We start from the raw sequence: 25,507 nt of genomic DNA, 5'->3' as shown, positions 1-25,507 counted from the left end.
AATTTCCTATGAGTGTTTGTTTCAGATGTAAATTTTTGTTTTTTTTTTTTTGTCCCTTGAGATCTTTTTGTATCAGTTTCTTTTTATAGTTTTTTCATTATTAAAATAAATTATTTTCTTTATCAGTCTGTTATTTTTTATTCTATGTATTTTTTTTTCGTAATTTTTTTATTTTTTTTTTATTTCTTCATATAACTCTTACGCTTTTTTAATCTGTATATTCTTACAGAGTATTTCATGCCATTTAGCTTTTTAATGATTTTTTTTTTTAAATTTGCTTACTTTTTGCTAGAGAATGATTGTAGTAGTATTTATGAAGTAAATGTAAATAAAGCTTCTGGAAGGATTATTTTATTACATAGTGTCTTAATTTAGCGTTTCATGAAATCGATTATTTACTGAACAGTGTGCAATTAAATGATTTGCTTTTTTTTCATTTTCTGTAATTGGCTTTTGTTCTTATTTTTGTGGTCTTATCCGGGTAATTACTTTTCCTAAATATTTGAATTTATTTATTATTTTATTCGTTTTATTTTTTGATAATTTAATTTATTTGCTTATAATTTGAGTGTTGGGCATTCTGTTTATTTGTCGTATGAAATTTGTAATCTTTTTTATTTTCGTCTTTTCCTAATAATTCGATTTTTTATTTTGCGTCTTCTATTTTCGCTAAAATTGCTAAATCATCTACAAAAGTTTAATATTATTAATTCCAAGTCGTTTAGATCTCATCTCTATTTTTATTAATTTTGAAATGTTTAGGTTTTTCATTTCTTTCGTCAGTTCTCTAATTACCATTTCAAGGATATAATTGAATAATAACGGGTAATCGTTTTGTTAAAAAGTCAATCGCTTTGTCTTACTGAATTTTAAATTGTTCAAATTTATATTTAAAAACATATTTATTTTATGATACTATAAAAGTAGTTCTATTAGAACAGATTGCAGTAGTAGCAAATAGTTCAATTCATTTTATATCAGTTATTGAATTAGTAAACATACCTCTATATAGTATATACTATGGTTTGACTGGTTTGATGCAGCTCTCCAAGATTCCCTATATAGTACTAGTCGTTTCATTTCGGTATACTCCCTACATCCTACATCCCTAACAATTTATTTTACATATTCCAAACGTGGCCTGCCTACACAATTTTTTCCTTCTACCTGTCCTTCCAATATTAAGTATATGACCTATAAGTCTGTCTCTTCTTTTAACTATATTTTTCCAAATGCTTCTTTCTTCATCTATTCGCCACAACACCTCTTCATTTGTCACTTTATCCACCCATCTGATTTTTATCATTCTCCTATAGCACCACATTTCAAAAGCTTCTAATCTTTTCTTCTATTATATATACTACTATCTATAACATATACATATATATGTTAGTCTTTAAAATGTGTTTATTTTCCTGGTATCATAGTTCTAGATCTAAGCTGCGAGAATGAAAATGTGGTTATCAATCAAAAAATGGAATATGGATTTTTTATTTCTCGAGGTTTCATGATCCAGGAACCCAAAAAATAACAAAAAGAAGTAATGTTCGTATATACGTACGTGTGTTGGCGTTTGAAACTAAATAAATTTCGACTGGATGAAACGAGTTTGGTGAAATTTTTCAAATAGACTCGTGAATATGGGAAAATCTGTTGGTAAAATTTTGGGATCAATATCTCCAGATAGTGGTGGGGCAGTCAATTTTCTCAAAATTTTGCAAACATAGCCCTTCTTTATATTAAGCTCAGTGCATGCGTACGTGCTCATCTTACCATTTTTAAATAATATTTTGCCTCAAAATTCCCACCTTTCAAAAAATTGAAAAATATAATATATAAAACATTTTTAAATATTGCATATTTATTAATCGAATTATTTTTAATGGCTTCCTAGGGATAGCAGGAGTGAATTTGATCCAAAAAAAATACTTTGGGAGAAATTTGTGATTATAGGATCCTATCCAAGTTTAAAAATATAATTTTTTACATTTATTTAAAATGTTGACACTATTATAAGTTAATAAAGTTTTAGAATAATATTACAATAAAATTTCATCATAATTTATCCCCCCTAAAAAAAGATATTTAATGTAACTTTTTTTGGTTGTACATTTTTTAATGTTATATATTTATTTTTTTTTCAATTTCTTCCATTGAACGTATATTAAACGTGGAAAATCAAAAAAATTACTTAGAAGGTGATTAAATAGATTAATCAGAAAAAACCGATATTTTGAATTTTTTTAACTTTTTTTAGTTTATTTAAACATAGTTTAAATAAACAGCTTCTTTTTTATTTTATCAAACAGTTTCGTATGTTCTGACCAGAAATATTTTGCAAAAGGGGGAAACGTAAGGAAAGAGAAATGAATAAAAATATTACCCAAAAAGTTAGTAATAATTAGTTTTGTAAATTAAAGCTAATTTTTCAGATTTGATTAAAATAATCAAATTAATTTAGGAAAATAAATTAGTCTATAGATAAGGTTATGTTAGTTGAAATGAAAATAAACACGATTGGTTGATGAAATACAATTATAGTTCTCCACCGAATCTACGAGCTTGTGATGTCACGTGCTGACATCCCATTATATTATTGTTTTCCAAAATATTAATTTTGCGAGTAATTATTATTTTTGTAACATTTTTCGACAATACGGGCGCCCAAACAATACATTTATGTTGTCCATTCAATTCTTTCCACTTCCAATGACCGTAATGCTTTGATTGGTATTACGTACTTTTTTCTTTTTTTTTTCCTGTTTAGCCTCCGGTAACTACCGTTTAGATAATTCTTCAGAGGATGAATGAGGATGATATGTATGAGTGTAAATGAAGTGTAGTCTTGTACATTCTCAGTTCGACCATTCCTGAGATGTGTGGTTAATTGAAACCCAACCACTATAGAACACCCCTATCCACGATCTAGTATTCAAATAATCCGTGTAAAAATAACTGGCTTTACTAGGACTTGAATGCTGGAACTCTCGTCTTCCAAATCAGCTGATTTGGGAAGACGCGTTCACCACTAGACCAACCCGATGGGTTGGTATTACGTACTGGCTTATAAAGATTTATATTTGCAGTTACAAATGATATTTTTGTCACGATTATATTTAGTTTCGTCATTCGTACTACACAGTGCATGTATAAAGAAAAAAACTTTAGTCCAGTTTATATCGTGTTTAGTGAAGATATTAGGATAGCGTTTTAGTGCGGTATTATTATTTTATAATTACTCATTGTTTTACGAAAATTTTTTGTAAAGCATTATTTTATTTTTATTTTTTTTGTTCGTGTGTTATTAGTGTGGTTTGTTATGGGAGAATTTAAATCCGTAGTTAAGAAAAAACATAGGAGTCAAGCACATGAAATTATCAATAATGTTTATGATTTTATGAAAAAAAAAATCTCTAAAGGTAGGTAAATTAACTGACGACAAAGATATAATTAGCATTCAAAAATGCTAAGAAAGAACTGCTTCTGCTTTAGGAATATCAAGAACAAAGGTTCAAAAACTCAGAAAAGGAAAAAAAACTTAATTCTTCAATTAACATTCCAAACGTGTTTTCAGCACGCCGAAAAAGTATAAATGACGTGTTCCAAACCTCTCAGTGGACTGGACAGTTTTCATTTAGGTATAGTTAAAAGAACAATTAATGAATTTCAGTTAAAGAATGAATTACCTACTTTTAAAAAAAAACAAGGAAAAAACTTCAGTTATCTATTGATGTTAAAGGCAGTGAATCAATTTTAGCTGTTATTTTGAAAGAGTTCGAAATGGTTTTAAATGCTGTGAAACTGAAAATAACAGAAAACTTTTAATTGAGAAATCCGATATCAGGTGGAAGAGTATTGAATATTTGCAGCCAATGGCTAAGTACAGACAAAGCAGTGCTACAATTGTTTATTTGGATGAAACGTACGTTTTTAGTTGGCATTGTTCAAAAACAAAGTCGTGATATGTTAGGTATGTCGTGCGCTGATATATAAAGGTGACCGTTTAATAGTAATACATGCTGGAGGAGAAATCGGTTTTATTCTGAACGCATTACTAACTTGGAAAGCAAGTTCGAAAAGTGGCGACTACTATTCATGACTATTCTTGATAACATGAATACAGACAATTTCATCAAATGGTCGCGTGAAAAATTGAATCCAAATCTTCCACCAATGTCAGTAATAGTTGTTAACGCGCCTTATCGCAATACAGGTACTGATAAAGCGCCAAATTCTAACTTCAGAAGAAAATATATGACCGATTGGCTGGAAAAACTCCATATTCTGCGTAGTTCAAAAATTCTGAAACCACAGTTAAATGAATTAATAAAGTTACATAAAACTAATGTACAAAAATATCACTTGGATGAACTTTTGAAAAAACATGGGCATCCTGTTCTTAGACTCCCACCGTACCACCCTGATTTGAATCCTATCGAGATGGCATGGTCAGCCATAAAAAGACATGTGACGAGTCATAACACAACATTTTCATTCACAAATGTTGAAAAATTAACTACTCAGAAAATTAATTCCATGAATTTAAATGACTGGAAACCCTATTGTGAAATATTAAAAAATATTGAAAAACAGTATGAATAACTGGAAGCACTGATAGATGAAATAACAGAACGTTACATTATACGTGTAAACTACGATAGTAGTCAAGTTTACACTGATTCGTTTAGCGAGGATGGGGAACTTACTGGAAGTTTGAATTAGATGCACGAAGAAAATTTAAGTAAGTTTTTATTTATTATCAAAGATTAATAATTTAGTACAAATAAAGGTTATAAAAAAATAATTACGTGTTGTTTGTAATTAGTAAATATAAATATGATAATTATTATTGCGTACAATATGATAATAAATAATACTTCAAGTTGATACGCGAAGATGATGTTTTCAGGCCGAATAGTAATACGCAGTCTGCTCGTGACGTCACAAGTTCGTACATTGGCTGGGCCTAGTATATCTAATGTTAGGTACAAAAATAAAAGCTTGTTTATTTTTAATTTTTATAAACCTCTCGATGAAATAAATATTGAGTTTTGAACCATAATAACCGTTATTATTTTCTACATTTCTCCTGACAGATTCAATTTATTTCTTGAAATCCTGAAAGAAATTTCAAAAAAAATCTTTTAAATGTACTTTCTTACTCCAATGCATTTCAATGTTCATTATATTTTTTTAAATCTTTCTTTACAAAATTAGAAATTAAATATAAAGAATAATTCAAGAGGTAACTGCCAATCTTAAAGGTATATTTCAATAATTAAAATAACGAAAAAAGGTCGGAAACGGGAAACGCTTTATTTTCCAGTTAATGGCTAATGAAATAAACCTTTCAATGTTTGCTAATCTAACTGGAATAAAAGTATTCTAAAATTCATCAAAATAATTAAAATGCCAAAATTTTTATTTTGGCATTTTAACCAATGGCATATTTTGACCAAAATAATAAATAATTAATAATTAAACAATAAATAATAATTAATAATAAATAATAATTAAACAAATATATTAGAATCTCAATGTTTAGTAGTTTTCGGGAATTAACGTGTAGATGCAATGTGTCAAAAAACACGCATTTTGGATTAGCTATCCTAGTATATCATAGTTGTTCAGCACTTTGAGAGATATACAATATAATAATTTTAAAGAATTCAGTCTGACATTGATTAAGCCAAAAAAAATAAACAGTTTAAAAAATCATTTAAAAATAAAATTGTATTACAGATCGGTAGTTTATTTAATAGAATGTAACCTTAAAAAATTATTTTGAATAATATATCTTAAAGGTTGCAACCATTTATTTACTAATTCAAAGTTTTACGCTTTCCCTCATATGACGGATTCCACAGGAATTCGAAATACCTAACAATAAATAAAATCATGAAGAATACTTTCTTGTGAGTTTTCGTTTCGTGGGGAAGGGATTTACATATTTTAGGAAATAAATTACTGAGTACTTAAGTTCAAAAATAGCCCCACAAGAAAAAAATGCAATCTGTGTGATCTGGCAATCTCATAGGTCAAAGTATATCCTCGAGTCTGCAAGTAACGTTGTTTGAAAACAGTCATTAAAACAGTCATTTAAATAGACCCACCGGGTTGGTCCAGTGGTGAACGCATCTTCCCAAATCAGCTGATTTGGAAGTCGAGAGTTCCAGCGTTCAAGTCCTAGTAAAGCCAGCTATTTTTACACGGATTTGAATATTAGATCGTGGATGTTCTTTGGTGGTTGGGTTTCAATTAACCACACATCTCAGGTATGGTCGAACTGAGAATGTACAAGACTACACCTCATTCACACTCATACATATCATCCTCATTCATCCTCTGAAGTATTATCTAAACGGTAGTTACCGGAGGCTAAACAGGAAAAAGAAAGCGAAAGTCATTTAAATAGTGTTCAAAATGTGACGCAACCGTATGGGAAAATGAGTAAGTTATATTAGTTGTTGCAATTGGCTTAGATTACTGGCCGCCTTGGCGCGAGTGTTAGCGTCTCGGCCTTTCATCTGGAGGTCCCGGGTTTGAATCCCGGTAAGACATAGAATTTTCACACTACAAAATTGTGATTCATCTCATCCACTGAAGTAATACATAACGGTCCTTAAGGTCTTCCCGCAAGAAAAAGTCAAGAGTGGATAAATTAAAAGACCGAAGGGGGCATAACTCCATCAAAATCACTTGCCCGTTAAAACACTGGTCCAAGTAACTCATAGTGTCGTTGTTGACTACATGAGCCACAGTATTGGGCTGCTGAAATCACGTATACTCTAGCCGGTCTGCAGATATAGTATTGTTGTTGCATCATCTGTATGTAGCGCTCACTGTGCCGTGAAAAAATGTCATGAAGCTTTGCCTACGTGTCATTCCACACCAAACATCCACTTTTTGTCAGTACAGTTGATGTGGATTACCCGTGCACCAAATGCGTGAATTATTTCCATTCACGTATTTATGAAGGTGGAACCAAGCCTCGTCAGACCAAAACAAGTCATCGAATCCTTCACCATCTGGTGTTGCAGATAACTTGACCGCTAACAGAAAGTTACACGTTTTCCAGTGTCATCAGGTAACAAACTTGTAAATAACACGAATTATATACGGATGCATCTTTAAACACTTACGGAATGCCGTGTGACCACTACCGACGGAAAGACCAGACTGACTAGATAGACGTCGGTCAGACTTCTTGGGACATACCCACCGGGTTGGGGTAGTGGTGAACGCGTCTTCTTAAATCAGCTGATTTGAAAATCGAGAGTTCCAGCGTTCAAGTCCTAGTAAAGTCAGTTATTTTTATACGGTAATTTTAGAACTTTCAATCGACCACTTTTGGCTGCTCTGCCACATTCCCTCTCTCTTGGAACTTTTCGTACAGCCGCTTGATGGAGGACTTGTTTGCTGCATATACATCATAATTTTCTGTGAAGGTCTGGGTATAACTGGAACATCTAATATATTTAGAGATAATAAATATTCTCTAATGAATTGTGTAACATTTTTCCTCAGTTTTTCTCCACTAAACATACAACAAAAGAAGGAGACACGTTGTTCCGTAACCGTATGACGAGTAAACAGTTCTTGATATTGTAACATTGCAAATTCTGTGATATCTTATGTTTTAAAGGGCACGTACAGTCCTTTGTTTATCAGAGGGTTCTTGTTTAATGGTGGAACAATTTTTTCAAAGTTCTAAATCTAGGCTTTAATTGTATGGATTTTTTTGGTTAGCTGGCATTTCTCCCACCACCACCCTATTCGGTCGCCCTAGAGCATAGACCAAATGTTCCGTGCCAAAAACGGCTACTGTGCTTCTAAAAACAGTATAGCGACCTCGATCCTATATCTGAACATGAAAAAAACGATGTTTCTAATCTTAATTTGAATGGCTTATCATTATTCCAACAGTTTACCATAGATCTCGTTTTTTTTTACCACAGATTACGCTGTTAATTACTTTTTTCGTATAAGTATGGGTAAGGCCCCTGGTTTTGATTCCATAACGGCGGAACTCCTTGTTCGCTCATTAGGGGTAAGTATAAGAATTATCACACTTTTTTTTTTAATAAATTCTTGTTTGGCGGGAACTTCAGATGTGTTGGAAGAAGGGGATTGTGAAAGTATTGTTTAAAAGTGTCAGTGAGAATCCAGCTTTTTTTGTCATATAGGCCCTTGATGTTACTGCCGGTTATTGGTATGGTCTTTAGTTCTGTACCTTCGTGTAAATGAGAGGTTGATCTCGAGCGATTTACTAATGGATAATCAGTACGGATTTTGTCCCGAAAAGGGTACTGAAGGGTACTTCGTGTGATGACTGTGGTAACCTACAGTAGGGAGGGATATGTCCTGGGAATTTTCCTGGACATTTCTAGGACATTTAATAACCTATGATAGCCTTCTGCTATAAACCAGTTATAGAACAGAGAATGTACTGTGAGTGAATTGCTGGTTATGCGAAGTTACTTCAGTCATCGGGATGTGCTTCTCCGCGAGGGCAGCCATGAAGTGAGAAAGACACTGTCCAAGGGTTGTCCGCAGGACAGTGTGTTGGGTTCCCTATTGTGGGTAGTGGAGTTTGATTCACTTCTATGGCTGAGGTTGCCCAGCGGGTGTTGCATTGTGGCTTATGCTGACGATTGACTCCTGCTGGTCGAAGGATGTACTCGAAGAGGGATTGAATTCCCAGCCACTCACGCATGCAGGATACTTGAGCTATGGGATTGTCAACATAAGATGACGTTTTGTCCGGAGAAGACCACGATGATGCTTCTCAAAGGTCGTTTGGCTGTGACGCGGCGAGTCCGCGTATCGATAACAGGCCAACGTATCAGATATGTTCAGGTTAAAAGGTAATTCGGGGAGTTTCTTGATGAGAAATTGCAGTTTAAGAAGCACCTTCAATACGTCGCGGCGTAATGCCTTCTTCGGAATTCGACGTGTGGTCAATCCTGATTGGGTTCTTAATTTTAAGATTATGAGTATCTTGTATAAGGGCGTTTGTGGGGCAATTATGCTATAAGCGGCACCTGTTTGAACGGATAGGTCAAAATTTAAAAGCTATCGGGATATTTTGTTACGGGCTCAACGCCTTATATTAACAACGGTAACGGAGGGTTACCGTACAATTTCATGGGAGGCGATCTTGGTGATCGCGGGCGTGAAACCGATAGAATCGATTGCGTCTGAGAGGCAACTACGTTATGTTGCTGAGAAGTCAGGTGAATTGACATCGGATAAAATAAAGAAGATAGAACAGCATGATGTCACCTTGTGGCAGGCCAGATGGGCTGAAACAAAGTGTAAGGGTTGTACGTGTCATCTTTTCTATAATGTTATTAATTTACTGGACGCCTCTTGGGTACCCCAGAACAAGTATGTGACGCAATTTCTTTCTGGACTTGGCCCTTTTCGAGACAGACTTCAGAAATTCGGCCTGGCGGACTCTGGTGTGTGTCCGCAATGCAGATTGTTGAACGATGTTTATCATGTGATATGTGAATGTGCTAGGTATGACATAATGCAGACGGGGGCCATTTGTCGGCTTGATATTATTGGGTCGACATTTGATCTCCATGGTAATTGGAAAAGCCGGGCCGAATGGTTGAGCGGAGAAAGTTTTATTACATATTTAGCGAAAGAAAGGATCGCTGAAGGGCTGTGTTGTTCCGCTTGGACTTTCCTTCTTTCTGTTTATGTTTTGTTTTATTGTTATTTTGTGTTATGGTTTGTTGAACTGTTGCTATTTTTGTTTCTGTTTGATTATAGATTTATTTGTTTTTCGTTAGTTATGTTTCATGTTACGTTATTTATTTTTATTGTTATGTTTTGTTAGTGTTTTTGTGTTGCGTTTTATGATTCGTTGTGTGTCGAACTCATCTTTGCCTCACAATTAGATAGAGTTCAGTTCTTTCGTTCTTAGAAAGTCATTCAGTCTCGTTTGAGACTTGTCTAGATGTGTTTTGTTTTAGTTTATATTAGTAGAACACTGATGAGAATGTCGCTTATGGCATTCGGATCGGTGACATCCTGGCTCAAGCTTGACTAAAAGATGTTAATGCCGAGATACTGAAGATGGCTTCCGGTACACAGCCGTAAGGGCTGTGTTCGGAGGGGATGGCGAGGCAACCGAAACCGTCACATGGAGGGTGTCTTCCCCTATGGGGTCAGGATTGTTTTTTATTATTTTTTTTCTAATTTCAAAAATGCTTCTTGAATTTCTTTTTGAGCCTTCTGTGTATATATTGGTTAATGATGTATTAGTATTTTATTTCGTAAAAATTTGGTTGTTTTGTCGTGTTTTATCGTGCTGTGAATTTTTCATAAATAGTGAGAAGGAATTTTTTTCTTTCTATTTTTTCTGAGACTAAAAATTATATTATTTTTCATGTTACACTATTATTATTTATTTTTAGACATAATTCTAAATGTTTTTTAAAGTGTTTTATTCCGATTCATTTTTTTTATACTAAAGTTAATTTTATTTGATCAGGTAACGACTTAACAGTAAATATATATATTAGTATTTTAATTATACTGATTGATTCACGAAGAATATAACAAAATTTCAAGACATTTTTCCTGGTGAAAAAAAAAGAAGGAAGTTCATATAAAATATTGTTTCGTTTAATGCTTAACTTCCACGTTTTGAAATATTTTATTTTTGATAAATTTCAAAACTCTTAGGTTTGTATTCATTGTTTTTTGACTATATTCAAACCAGTTTACTCAGAATCAAATTCTTTTCAAGTATTATAAAAAAAATTATTTATTACTCATTCAACAGCTACTTTACGCCAAACATAAAATAATGATTTTCAACTCGAATCTTTTACCAATCCGAGATTTCTCAAAAATTACTAATAATTCAGCACTAGGACCCATTTTTTTTTTTTTTTTTTTTTAATTTTTGGTCAGATTTCATGTAAAACTATTAAATTAAACCACTTAACTTGGGACCCAAGAATTACAGTTAGGCATAATTTTACTATAGGAGCAAAAATCAGGACGAAAGAAGAGTTTCCGATCCTGTGTTAATACGAACATTCTTCTTTATCATCATTACTAGAACATATCCTGAATATTTGTTACATTCTTCGTGAATCAGCTTTTACATATTTATTTACTATAATTAGACCATAATATGAAATACTGTAAATGTACAAATAAACAAATATGGCGTCCATTTAAAAATAAAAATCGGGTCACAGTATTGACAGCCTTTTTTTTATTTTTTGCACTGAACTATTTCCTTCATTAATAATAAATATTCTTATCGTTCTATATAGTTTCATAAATTTAACAAATAGCGGGTGGTGAAAAAGAAGGTTACAAAAACATGTAGAATTTCAGTTAAAAAGTGCTGGCAATTTTCAAAGCAAAAGTTTTTTTACAGTCTTCTACAACGAAACAGCTGTACCAACAAGTACAAATTCTCTAATACGTTGTATCCAATGAGAATATTTATTTTTTTAAATGTTTTTTTAGGAAGAATAGATTAAAATAAAATTATTACGAGATGTTTTTAAAGATAAATCGTTTGTATTTACGTTGTAAAAAATATGTTTTATTAAAAAAAAATTATTTATTTCAATTGTCAAAAAAATAAATAAAAATTAAACTAATTTATACATGTTTTTATTCTTACCAATCCTCAAAATAAAAGAAAACTATTTTCATTTATGAAAATTATTTTTTGTTAGAGCGGCCATCTACAACTATGATCAATAGCGCAGTGGAAATTGGTAGCATATGAAAAGATCCATTTTATGACCGGGATTCGAACCCGGGACCTCCTCATGAAATAACCGAGACGCTACCTACTCAGCCACGAAAGTTCGATTGTTTTAATTTTAATTTTTTAGTGAGCGAAATTTAATAAATTCTATGTTGTTTATAAAGTACTAACAAACAATTTTATTTTTTTAATTTTTAACCGGGTATTAAAAATAAAGGATATTTTGTATTCTCTCTTAGAATATTCTAAGATTAAGTAAATATTGTATTTTATATTATTATATTTTATTCTATATAAGGATATTCTAACTTATAATTACATTATAAGTTTTTTCTACGCAACTTAAATGGAATTTTTATTTAACTTTTATAATAACATTGAAGATTTGTTTTATTTATTTTGTCATCGTCGTTTCTTACTATTAGATGGTTATAGATTATCAAAACACACACACACACACACACACACACACACACACACACACACACACACACACACACAAACATAAGCACCTTCTTGTTATTTCGAAATTAAAAATACCTCATGCTAAATTTATTTTTATTTTTTTGTCTTCAGTCATTTGACTGGTTTGATGCAGCTCGCCAAGATTCCCTATCTAGTGCTAGTCGTTTCATTTCAGTGTACCCTCTACATCCTACATCCCTAACAATTTGTTTTACATATTCCAAACGTGGCCTGCCTACACAATTTTTTCCTTCTACCTGTCCTTCCAATATTAAAGCGACTATTCCAGGATGCCTTAGTATGTGGCCTATAAGTCTATCTCTTCTTTTAACTATATTTTTTTTCCAAATGCTTCTTTCTACATGTATTTGCCGCAATACCTTTTCATTTATCACTTTATCCACCCATCTGATTTTTAACATTCTCCGATAGCACCACATTTCAAAAGCTTCTAAACTTTTCTTCTCAGATACTCCGATTGTCCAATTTTCACTTCCATATAAAGCGACAATCCAAACATACACTCTCAAAAATCTTTTCCTGACATTTAAATTAATTTTTGATGTAAACAAATTATATTTCTTACTGAAGGCTCGTTTCGCTTGTGCTATTCGGCATTTTATATCGCTCCTGCTTCGTCCATCTTTAGTAATTCTACTTCCCAAATAACAAAATTCTTCTACCTCCATAATCTTTTCTCCTCCTATTTTCACATTCAGTGGTCCATCTTTGTTATTTCTACCACATTTCATTACTTTTGTTTTGTTCTTGTTTATTTTCATGCGATAGTTCTTGCGTAGGACTTCATCTATGCCGTTCATTGTTTCTTCTAAATCCTTTTTACTCTCGGCTAGAATTACTATATCATCAGCAAATCGTAGCATCTTTATCTTTTCACCTTGTACTGTTACTCCGAATCCAAATTGTTCTTTAACATCATTAACTGCTAGTTCCATGTAAAGATTAAAAAGTCACGGAGATAGGGAACATCCTTTTCTTATTACGGCTTCTTTCTTATGTTCTTCAATTGTTACTGTTGCTGTTTGGTTCCTGTACATGTTAGCAATTGTTCTTCTATCTCTGTATTTGAACCCTACTTTTTTTTAAATGCTGAACATTTTATTCCAGTCTACGTTATCGAATGCCTTTTCTAGGTCTATAAACGCCAAGTATGTTGGTTTGTTTTTCTTTAATCTTCCTTCTACTATTAATCTGAGGCCTAAAATTGCTTTCCTTGTCCCTATACTTTTCCTGAAACCAAATTGGTCTTCTCCTAACACTTCTTCCACTCGCCTCTCAATTCTTCTGTATAGAATTGTAGTTAAGATTTTTGATGCATGATTAGTTAAACTAATTGTTCTATATTCTTCACATTTATCTGCCCCTGATTTCTTTGGTATCATGACTATAACACTTTTTTTGAAGTCTGACGGAAATTCTCCTTTTTCATAAATATTACACACCAGTTTGTATAATCTATCAATCGCTTCCTCACCTGCACTGCGCAGTAATTCTACAGGTATTCCGTCTATTCCAGGAGCCTTTCTGCTATTTAAATCTTTTAATGCTCTCTTAAATTCAGATCTCAGTATTGCTTCTCCCATTTCATCCTCCTCAACTTCCTCTTCTTCCTCTATAACACCATTTTCTAATTCATTTCCTCCGTCTAAATTTATAGAAAAATTAATAGGAAAACGTAAAGTTAAAAAATAATATATATTTTTGCATCCTAAGAAAATTTACCTTAATAGTAATGTAAGTTCTCTATTTTCAGTTTGTTTTTTTTTATCAAGATGTATGTTTTTAATTTTTACGTTTCTTATATATATGATTTATTTTATAGCTATTCAGAAATTCTTCATGAAAATAAAACTAAAAATTATACACAGAGTGATTAATGAAGAATATAACAAACTTTCAGGACGTGTTCTGCTGGTGAAAATAACGAAAATTCATATAAACATAGATTATGAAACACTTCGTTAGCGAGTGTCGGCTGGCGAAAGATTTCGTCCTGATTTTTGCGGCTTTTGATAAAATTGAGCTAGACTGTAATTCTTGGGATAAATTTTGTGGTTTTTATATGAAATTTGACATGTAAAATTTTAAAATTGTATATTTAGTAATTTTCGAGAAAAATTGGGTAAGAAACAAAATATTAGGTTAGAAAAATAATCTATTATATGTTTGATGTAAATATCTTTCTTTGTTAAATAGATAATAAAAAACATAAACTTTTGAAGCTAAGTTTTTATGTAATTTGTTTCTGAATGAAATGGTTCGAATAAAGTCGCAGAAACTAGATACAAAGTAAATATATCGAAGTTTATTAAAAATAGAACAAATCAAAATGTAGAAAATTTTAAACAAAACGAAGACTTTAAACATTTCAAAAGAAATTATGATTAATATATATTTCTTTTCTTTTTTTTTACTAAAATCGTTCTAATTTTTGTATTGAGTACAATTTCTTTCGTCGTAATTAACGCGTTTTTGATGCACTTCATTTTCAAATCTCACTGCACTGTAATGTACTGGAGTACAGTGAGTTTTGAAAACGGAGTATGCTAATATACGATCATTAAATTAAGAGACTTAAAGAGAGGCTTAAGAGGCTTAAATTTAAACTTCCTTTTTTTTACAATAGTTTCTCATAATTTATTTACCTTAGAGATTTGTAACGGGTGACTTTTTTTTTAATATCCAAACATCGTTTCGACCTTCACCAGAGCTTATCTGTGTTTGTCTATACATACCGATGAAGGTCCGAATGTACATTAATATACACAAATATTTCGGATTTTCACCGACGTATTTGGTATGTGTCGACATTCACGGTTTTGATCTTTCACGGTAACATATATATATAAGGTGTATGTCAGTTATTACTCTGTAACATAAAAAATATTCAACTGATTGAGCTGAAATTTTGCATTAACATCGTTTTATTACCTAGAAAAAACATAGGATTGTTGCCGTAAGAAAATTTTTTAAGGTGGTAGCCGTTTTAATAGCTCGCGGTAACAATTGGGATTATGTTCCGAGCCGAAATTCGATTTTACTTTGGCCAAACCATTGATCAAATCGAATTCGGAGATAACTTGCAGGATTTTAAATTAAATTTTCTATTAAAAAAAAGTATTTTTTTGATATATCGTTTCGTTACCGATAAAAATAGTTTTAAAAGTCTGACGGTGTAAGGTATGGGGGTTCAATACAGCCACTGCCACTGTTACTGAGTGCAACACCTCTGGCTGCACCCGCGCGCCCCGTCACCTGATTAAAGAACATAAAATAAATAAAAAATAATGAAAGAAGAACGGTCACATCCTCTTGGTTTTTTCGGGTTACGATAAGAACCGTTTAAAATACATTTTTACCCGTACGAATGACAGGTAACCAGCTACAAATATTATTTTTAAAATGGGGGCTGATTGTTTTTAAAGCCACATACTTTAGATCATTCAAAATTTCAAGCCCTGCGCTGAAAACCCTGTTTCTGTAAAGAAATACACTGATAGTTTTTTATAAAATAAATGGGCTTTAATTGTTATTTATTAGTATAATTCTCATAACCATAAAAATAATGAACAGAATAGGGGTCCAAGAAGCTCGCCCCTTGGCTAGACGGGAGGGCGAGCGAAATGATCCCTTACCGACTAGTAATAATGATAACAATAAAACTTTTTTTATTCTGCATCCAGTTCAACGTATAAACAATTATGGGCTTAAAATATTTTTTATGGTTAATATATTAACTTTAACATTATTTCATATGTTTATATTTAAATAATAATTAATATGAAATTTAATAACATCTCTTTTTTATCTTATAATTTTATTTTACACGACTGCCCAAAAAGGGGTATAATGTATTTAGGGTGTATGTTTGTATGTTTTTTACACCGTAGCAATTCAATATAGCTGAACCGATTTAGATGATTTGACACCGCGTTGGAATCTTTAAGTTACCGGGAGTATCATAAACTTTATAAACATATATACGAACGTTTTTTTTTTTCAAGGTCCGATCGGTCTCGAAATTAAAACCACAGTGAAAATAAAAATTTTTTTATTTGTAACAAGTACTTACATAGTTACGCTATTTCTTTACATAGTCGCCACTCCGATTTAGACATTTGTCGTAGCGTGGTACAAACTTTCCAATACCCTTGTCATAGAACGGAGCCGCCTGTGTTCCCAAGCATCTTGGGAACCCATCTCGCACACAGTTTGCGGTACTGAAGTCTCTCACTCACAGTGGTGTAGAGAGCTGATCTTCAATTTTCAGGAAACGAATCACTCAATACAGAAATTGTGAACCGACGATTTTCTCGAATTGCCTCATCCACTCGCTCAACGGGATCATCGGTTGACACTCGCTTCCTTCCCGGACCGACTGCATCATGAACATCTGTACGTCCTGCTTTCAAGTTCCCGCACCATTGCCACACTTTCCTGTCACTCATTGACGTTTCACCGTACACATTACTTATTCGTCGATTAATTTCAGCCCCATTACACCCCTCAACCTGAAGAAATCGAATTACCGCACGCACTTCATACTTGGCGGGAGATGCTATTGTTGTAGACATGTTTACGTGCTGTTTGCGTGTTTATAACTAAACGAAGTGACGCGGCGTGATTGAAGGCCATACTAGAGACGCTGCGCAACACATATACGCAAAGGTTCATCCGATTTTTGCACGGGTTTTTATTTCGCGACCGATCGGACCTTGAAAAAAAATAATCCTCGTATATATTTATGTGTAGTAGTGGATATTGGCCGGTTGAAGCACAAACTTTAATGAGTTGAATTAATGAACTGTGAGCCTCTATCATTGTATTAGCTGGGATTGAACTGAATGATTCGAATCAATCGAATGAATAATATTACAAAAATAATTGAATTAAATTTACGCTAAATAAAATAAAATAATATTAAATAAATTCATGTTTAATAATAATGGGCTTCTCGTAGGGATTGCGTGTGAGGCTAGAGTGGTTAGGTAATGCAAACACCTCATGCGAGGCTAGAATAATCATCACCATTAACTGGTAACAAACGGGTTGCCCCTGTGGTGCTGTTTTGGGAGTTTTTTGAATGGTGGTGCTCTTATACTATCTCTACAAACATCCGTCCGATTTTCAAAATTCAAACTGCTATTTGTTAGTAGATTGAAAACTATTTTTTGCATGCATCAGGTAATGATATTCGAAAATGTTATATCTTTGCAACCAATGTAACGGTTTTCAAAATTCAAACGGGGGGGGGTTGCTAAAATAAAATTAAAACGAGGTATTTAGAGTATAACACCAAATCGCGATGGAACCAAACCAGAATAAAAGAGTAATTTTTTTTTATTAGTCGTGTTTTTTTTATTTTTTATATTAATCTCATGTTCAATTTATAATTATTTCATAAAGCAGTGATTTATATAATGTATTGTTGTATTCTGATCAGAATGAAATGATTTAATTTTTTATTTATTATTCCGATTACCTGTTGTAAAATTTTCCTTTTGCATACTTTACCTAGTGAAAACAATTAATCGGTAATAATAAAAACCTAATAAAATGAAATTTGTTATTTTATTTCAATCATAAAATGGAATTCAAATATTAATTATTTACTTATTAACAATTTTAATTTAAAGTTTGTAATAAATTTAACATTTATAGTGTTATTCCTTAAAATGAATAAAAATAATGAAAGCAATCAAATATGAATTATAACTTTTTTTATTTTTGTACTCTGATAATTATAAAATGATAGTAAGAATTTAACTATTAATATTTATTGAAATAATGTTAGTTTGAAATACAATTGTTATTCGTATTTCATAAAAATAATTCTATAACTAAAATTGTAATTGTTAATTACAATTATGTGAATTTATTTGTTTGATCAGGATATAATTATCTCACATTATTTGGCTGATTAACTATTTAATAATCCGTAAATAATTAAAAATGGAATTTTATAGTTCCAAGGATTAAATCAAAAATATGCAACGTGTATGTCATTGTTATAAGTACAGTGAATATATATATTTGCATCATCTGTTTTTAATTTTTTTATTTTTGATTTCCTTTAATGTAGGAGAGGTTATCTCTAAATAAAACGGTTTTTGTTTCATTGTAAATAAATTTATTTCGAAAACTTTATAAATATTTTTTATTTGTCTTAAACTACATACCTTATACTATTTCTCTTTATAATTTCCACATGAATTAAGACATTTATCGTAGAGATACACCAGTTTCAATATACCCTCGTCGTATTCTGGCGCCAGTCCATTTAGCCACTGATTAACAGCATTTTTAAGTTCATCGTCGAATTGCTTACCGCTCAAACATTCTTTTAATTTCCCAAACAAATAGTAATCAGAAAGAACTAAGTCCGGATTATATGGCGGGTGATCGTAAATTTCCCGTCTAAATGTTCTCATTAAATCACGTGTCGGACCCGCAACCGGATCCCATTGTCGTGCAGTAGGTCGACGCCGTCGGTCAGCCGCCCACGTCGCCGATTTTATATGGCGCACCGTAACTTACGTAGTTTCGCAGTAGTTAGCTTCTGTATTTATAGTCGTTCCACGCGGCATGAAATCAATCAGCAAACCGAACCCGAAAGACTGTGACCACCAGTTTGCGTCCAACTGGTTGACCTTTGCCGGTCTGGTTGGTGATGAAGGATGACGCCCATTCACATGATTGCTGTTGTTTCTCTGGCGTATAATACGTTCACCTTTTTCTGTGTAGCGCATCAAAAATTCCAAAGCAGATCCCATTCGAATTTTTTTTTGGGACGATCCGTTAAGACGTTCGACATACGACGTGCACAAACATTGATTTGAATTTAGTTAATTAAATTTATTGTTTTCTAGTTAACCACTTATTTTCTCCGTATCTTGGATAATGTTTCTGGACCAATTGAATCATATGCTTATTGAAAGGACAGAAAAATGGGCTTCCATCTTGAGATTTAATATTTGAGAATTTATTTTAGACTAATAATCTGTTCTGGGCAAGAGCATCCTTTTCTAAAAATTCTTTCTGGTATTCTCAGATTTTGGAGTCTAGAGTTCCTGTCTGTTTAAGAATAATTTTGAAAATAATTTAAGTTATTGATAAGAGTGAGATATCTCGGTAATTACAGAATTCATCTGTTCTGAAATTGTGAACGGGATGTATTATAATTACTTTCTAATCTAAACTTCTGGTAATTTCTCTTCTTCCCAAATTGTTTGAAATAGTTCTATAGTTTTGGAAAATAATTCTTCACCCACTAGTTTCCAGAATTCTGCTACTATTCTGTTTTCTCCGGAAGCTTTTTTATTTTTAGGGAATTTTGTAATTTCCTCATTAATTGGAGGTTTTATACTTGGGTTTGAGGATCTTATTGAAAATTTAATTTTACTTTTGATATTTCACAATTTAGGAGATACTTTTTTTAAGTATTCGGTCAAAATTCTGAATCTTATTAGCTAAGAAGGAGCTAATGATAAGCCATCTTAGTTCTCTCTCTTCAAACTAAATAAATACTTTTTATTTATTTATTAATTTTTTGGTTACCGTGGTTTGACTGGTTTGATGCTATTTGGTATACCATTTTTTTTCTTATTTAATCTTGAATCTTCCACGTATTTAATAATCCTCATTTATCTTTTTTATATATTACAATCTTTATTTTCCTTTAACATTTTTATCCTTACACGTCCCTATAACCATATTAACGAAACCTGGATGGTCGTTCTACATAATTTATCTTTTACAACAATCTTCTAAAAATTTCGCACTTTTCCTATTCACAATAAGACCCGTTAAAACATAAAAAAAAATATAAAAAACTTTTATATGATGATTATAAAGCAAAATATAAAAATAAAACTGTAGTATAATCGAGAGATATTCTGACTGTAAACATAGAATTAAATGTGTGACTGTTGATAAAATATTATGGAAATTGCATCATTATGAAGAGGGAGAAATTATCTGGAATTTTTACATAATGAATTTATTATATTGCTGGAAAATATTCCCTTAGCAAAAACGAATTGAAATGTATTACCAACTTGATGGAGCTCCTACACATTTCACATTTCTTTTTTTGTAACAAAAAGAATTCAACGTAATATTGCAAAAGGTAATTTAACACATTACCACAATTAACTGACAACAATGGGTAGTATTTAAACAAATTATGATGAAAAAAATCAGTGTTGCCAACTTGTTTTCCGTAGGTCTAAAATTATTGTTCCTACTAGATACATCTGTTTTCTTTGTTTGTAACATTTTCTTCTGAGTTTTCGTCGGTTTTGTTGTTAATAAAAGTCGACATGTTTAAAATTTTATTTCTTTTTGGTTGACATTATTTACTTCAATCTTCTTATAATTAAATTTTCAACAATTTATGTTTAAAATATTTATGATTTATTGCCAATTTAACAACGTTATTGTACGTCAGACGTAAAAAAATGTGTTTTTTGACCCTATTTTTGGCATTTTACTTGAAATATCTTAGAAACTAAGAGAGATACAGTTCTGGGACCTATTTTTTTTTTTTGATTTATCAGCTCAAAAACCATATGAAACCATATTGAATTTGCTCCTTAATTGACCTTCCCAGAATTTCAGAAAGCCTTAATTTACCCGGAGGAACTGAAACTCGGGCGAAATCTTTCACTCTGTATAACTCACTAACGAAGCGTTTTCGGACCTATATTTATATGAACTTTTTTCTTACTTTTAGCCTCTAGAATGAGTTGTCAAAATATTGCTCTATCCTCCTGAATGACTCTGTATATATATATTTTATTAATCAATAAAAATACAGAATAAATAAAGTAGGATGAGTCTTACCTTATTTCACTGTATATGCAGGAGCGCTTTCGTGATTTACTCGCATCATCAGCTATATTATATATCCACCTACAAATTTTGTAAAATGTAGTAACATATGCATTTATTTATTTTATTTAATACTTAAAACCTTTATTTTTTTTAATTTACTCACAAATTTTAAAAAATCTGCAAAATTTTATTTTATTTTTAATCTCAACGTTTATAATATTAATTCTGGTGAATATTAGCTTATTAATTTCATTTTTTTTTAATGAAAAATTGCGATAATGACTTTTTAAGGCTATTTTATTTTACAATTTAGTAGAATATTTTATGATTTTTATTTATATTTTTACAACTTCAACTTTTTTTATTTTACTATTTTTTTTTTTTACAAATTTATAGAATGTTTTATGGTTTCACAATACTACTTTTTGACCGGCATAGCCGGAAAAATTATGAAATACTTTGCCAGTTTTTATGTTGTATAAAAAAAAAATTCATCCAAATCGATACAGTAGTTTTTGGCTGATTGACTAACAATTAACTAAAAAATTTTCAGATTTATGTGTTAATATGAGAAATATTTTTTCCATAAAAATAAATTAATAAAAAACAAAAAATGATTTTCGCTTTTTTTTTACATATCTATGTTTAATTTCTCTCCTTATAAGAAAAAGCCACTTACAACACCAGTTTTTATAAAAAGCGGTTTTTTTTCTTTTATAACTTTTAAGTGGTTAATTTTAGCTTAAAGTGTTCTTCAAACATCGGTATAGAAATAAAACATTTTTGTACGAATAATTAAACGTAATTTAAAAATTAAAACATAAACGTAATTTAAAACGAAAAAAAAACAATTATTAGGAGACGAATTTTTTTTATACAAGTTTTTTTTAAGAATTTAATGAATATCTAAAGATAATATGTAATTAATTTTCTAAGAACGTTAAAGAAATTAAAAAAAACTAACAAAAAAATAAAAATAACCAATACTTTTTCTTTTATTTCCTCATAAATTACTTTCATTTTAGGAATATAGATGGACGCAACGTTAGAGCAATTCCAAATATTTAAGTAATGGACATTGAATTAAAGAATTTTCTTTTTCTTTAATTAGTACAGATGAAAGTGATTTCAAGACTAATGAAACAGATGATTTAAAATTTCAAGACTAATTACCCGTCATTTCGTTTTATACTTAAGTATTTATTGTTTAGTAAGATTCATACTTAAGTAAAAAAAAAAAAAAAAAAATTAAAACTGGTACAAACTGGTCACGTCAAACAGTAAATAATAATTTTTTTTAACCTCCAGGACTACCGTTAGATATTGCTTCAGAGGATAAAATAAATAATTTGTAGCGTGTGAAAATGTCATGCCTGACCGGGACTCGAACACAGGACCTCCGGATAAAAGGCCGAGATGCTACCACGGAGGCCGGCGAATAATATTTCTACCTTATCTACTTTGTCTTTTTTTCTTGGCGTCATCACTCAGATGAACGGTTGACATTATTTTTCTTCTGTCTCTGTTCTGTGTTAATCTTCTAACCTTACTAACATTTATTACTTTTTATACTCTCAGTTATCATATATTTCAATCCTTGTCTTCCTTTACAGTCTTTTATCTTCTACTCACCGTCTTTCACTTAAACCAACTTAATTCATGACCCTCCCCTCAACCATGATTCGTTTCTATACAAGATTCTTCCATAAATTTCCCTTCTCACATTTTAGTCTTAAGACCTTTTCATTTCGAATTTTACCCAAAATAATATAACCTTTAATGTCCTCATATTACAAAAGGACTCTCCCCTTTTTTCCTTTCATATATTTTTATTTTATTTGTTGCACATCACATAAATGTTTTTTAAAAATTATTTTTTCCAGTTCACAAACGTGATACAAGTTAACTTATTTTTTTTGCGATAAAATTCTATTTGCTTAATATCGGCTTCTGATATATAATTTAATTCATCCTTTATAATTTATTTGCTAAATTAGCAACCCCCTCCCCGACTTCACCCGCTCTATATGCGTATGAAACATAAAAAATTAGAAATACTTTTTTAATAAGCATATCTGGGCTATTGCTCTCAGAGTTATCACTTTTCACAACTTACCGGATAAAATAGATTAAGTTGGATGAATAACCAACTAGACCAGCCCACTGTGCTGGTCTAGTGGTTAACTCGTCATACCAAATTTGCTAATTTTGAAGTCGAGCGTTCTAAGTTTCACATCTTAGTAAAGGCAGTTACTTTTATACCGATTTGAATACTAGATTATGAATCCGGTGTTCTTTGGTGATTAGGTTTCAATTAACCACATTTCTCGGGAGTGGTCAACCTGAGACTGTACAAACACTACACATCATTCAAACTGTTACATATCATTTTCTAAAGTAATACCTTACGGTGGTTTTGGAGGTTAGACCGAAAAAAGAAAGGTTGGATGAATAAAAACGTCTAAATAAAATAAAATTTCATAAAATATCATAAATTAAAAGAATTATAAAATTTCTGTCTAAATTATGTTTTTTATTCTATTACCTGTTGATATCAAGATTATTTACCCATTAGGCTAAATATTCTAGATTCTCCAGTTCTGGAGAATCCTACATATATTTGACCTTAGTAAAAACATTTTGAACTATAAAGTGATTAAAAAATTGGCCTTGCGACTTGTTATTAGTAACGGCAAAAGAAACTTTGACGGGGAATTTTAGATGTTTAAATTGAAGTAGTAAATTTGTAGATGTCACAGGGATTCGAGGAATAAATGGAATTTTCCTATCGCTGCCCCAGGAAGAATTATATCTTCAAAGATACTGTTTTCCATACCTCTAAAATAATATCTCGGACCATTACACAGATTGGGAGGTTGAAGATTACTAACTGTATAATTCAGAACTAACTTTTAGTTTCAATGTATGAGGGAAATTCTGATAGATTTAATGCATTGTAGATAATGAACTGCAACATCATTGCATTTTTTCGGTATAATGAGCGAAAATCTGCAGCCAGACGCCCAACAGCACTACTACGCGTGTGGAGTTTTGTGCACAATGCGGTGACCAACTAAAAAACCTTCCCCATATACAGTAGACCGAATACCTGCCTTGCGGCCCTAACTCTCAGACTGCTGTTCTTCCTGCGGGTCTACATTGGATGGATTGGAGAGTCCCGGGTATCTCATTGACAGTTGACGACATCGAGGGGTTCCCGACTTCCTCTTTGCCCAGATTTCTCTTTGCCTCACCATTCACCCGTATTGGCTATGATACTCACGTCCTTTCTTCCTCTATTTTCTTTCTTAGGATACTCTCTGACAAATTATTGCTTTTCAGGCAGCTTCGCTGGACAACAACGTTTCCATTAGGTTAGCTGGGTTTAATTGACTTACAGCTTCATGACAAAGCTACCTTTCTTCCACCCACCTTCCGTATAAGAAAAATATATGCTCAACTGTCTCTTCCTTGTCATAATTGGCACACTTAGGTGTGTCTCTTCTTAAGCATATTAAGCATCATCAGTGCTTAATATTGTACAGTAGATAGATTTTCACGGAAGTTACCGTTAATTCGTTCAAAAATAAAGTTATTTATCTCTTCTTTTGTTATATTCCTTGATGAAATTATTGCTCATTCACATAACTGTAAATTTATTCAATAAATTTGAAATATCAGTATAGAATTAAGAAATCAACGCACTAACTGTACTTTACCCATAACTTTACCCATCTTTTGATTGATAGTTATGCAGTATTATCATTTTCAAACGTTCTAACACAAATTTTCAATTTTTTGAAGATTGAACACGATTTATACGTTGCTCTTCAAATCCTTTAGAACGCTATAGCGCAGATTCACTTTGTACAACATTATAAATTCTAGTAGCCCTAAAAATACTTCTTTACATCCGTGACCTCGCCGACTGAGGAATTAGGAAATTATTAATAAAAAATTAAAAGGACGAATCTATGCCTTTTATATGTGTGTCTTACCCTAATCGAAGAGGATATAAAAAATCTACAAATTGCTGCTACATTATTGGCGTAAGGATGAGTTCACGCGTGTCGCCGCCGTATTAGAAAATGACATTAAATTTAGTAAAATATATAAGAAATTTCTAAAGAATTCGCTATCGATATCGAAATCCAATATCTCTCAAACTTTAAAAACTTTGTTAAATGTGTAAATAGTTGTTTGTTTATTATGATATATTTACGTATATTACGATAATAATAATACAAATTGATATTTTATTGACGATGACATTAATTTAGTAAATCACATATCGATATTGAGATAGGAATGTCAATCGATAAACACAACTATCGATATAAACTACGACATTAAATATAGTAATATTAGTTCTAAGTTATTTATTTATATAATATATTTTATTTATTATTTACTAACTGGTCGGGGCTCGCCCGA

Source organism: Lycorma delicatula, chromosome 12 (assembly GCF_047948215.1).
Source record: "Lycorma delicatula isolate Av1 chromosome 12, ASM4794821v1, whole genome shotgun sequence".
Lineage (NCBI taxonomy): Eukaryota > Metazoa > Arthropoda > Insecta > Hemiptera > Fulgoridae > Lycorma > Lycorma delicatula.
The sequence above is the reverse complement of the archived record's forward strand: the minus strand, read 5'-3'. Positions refer to the sequence as shown.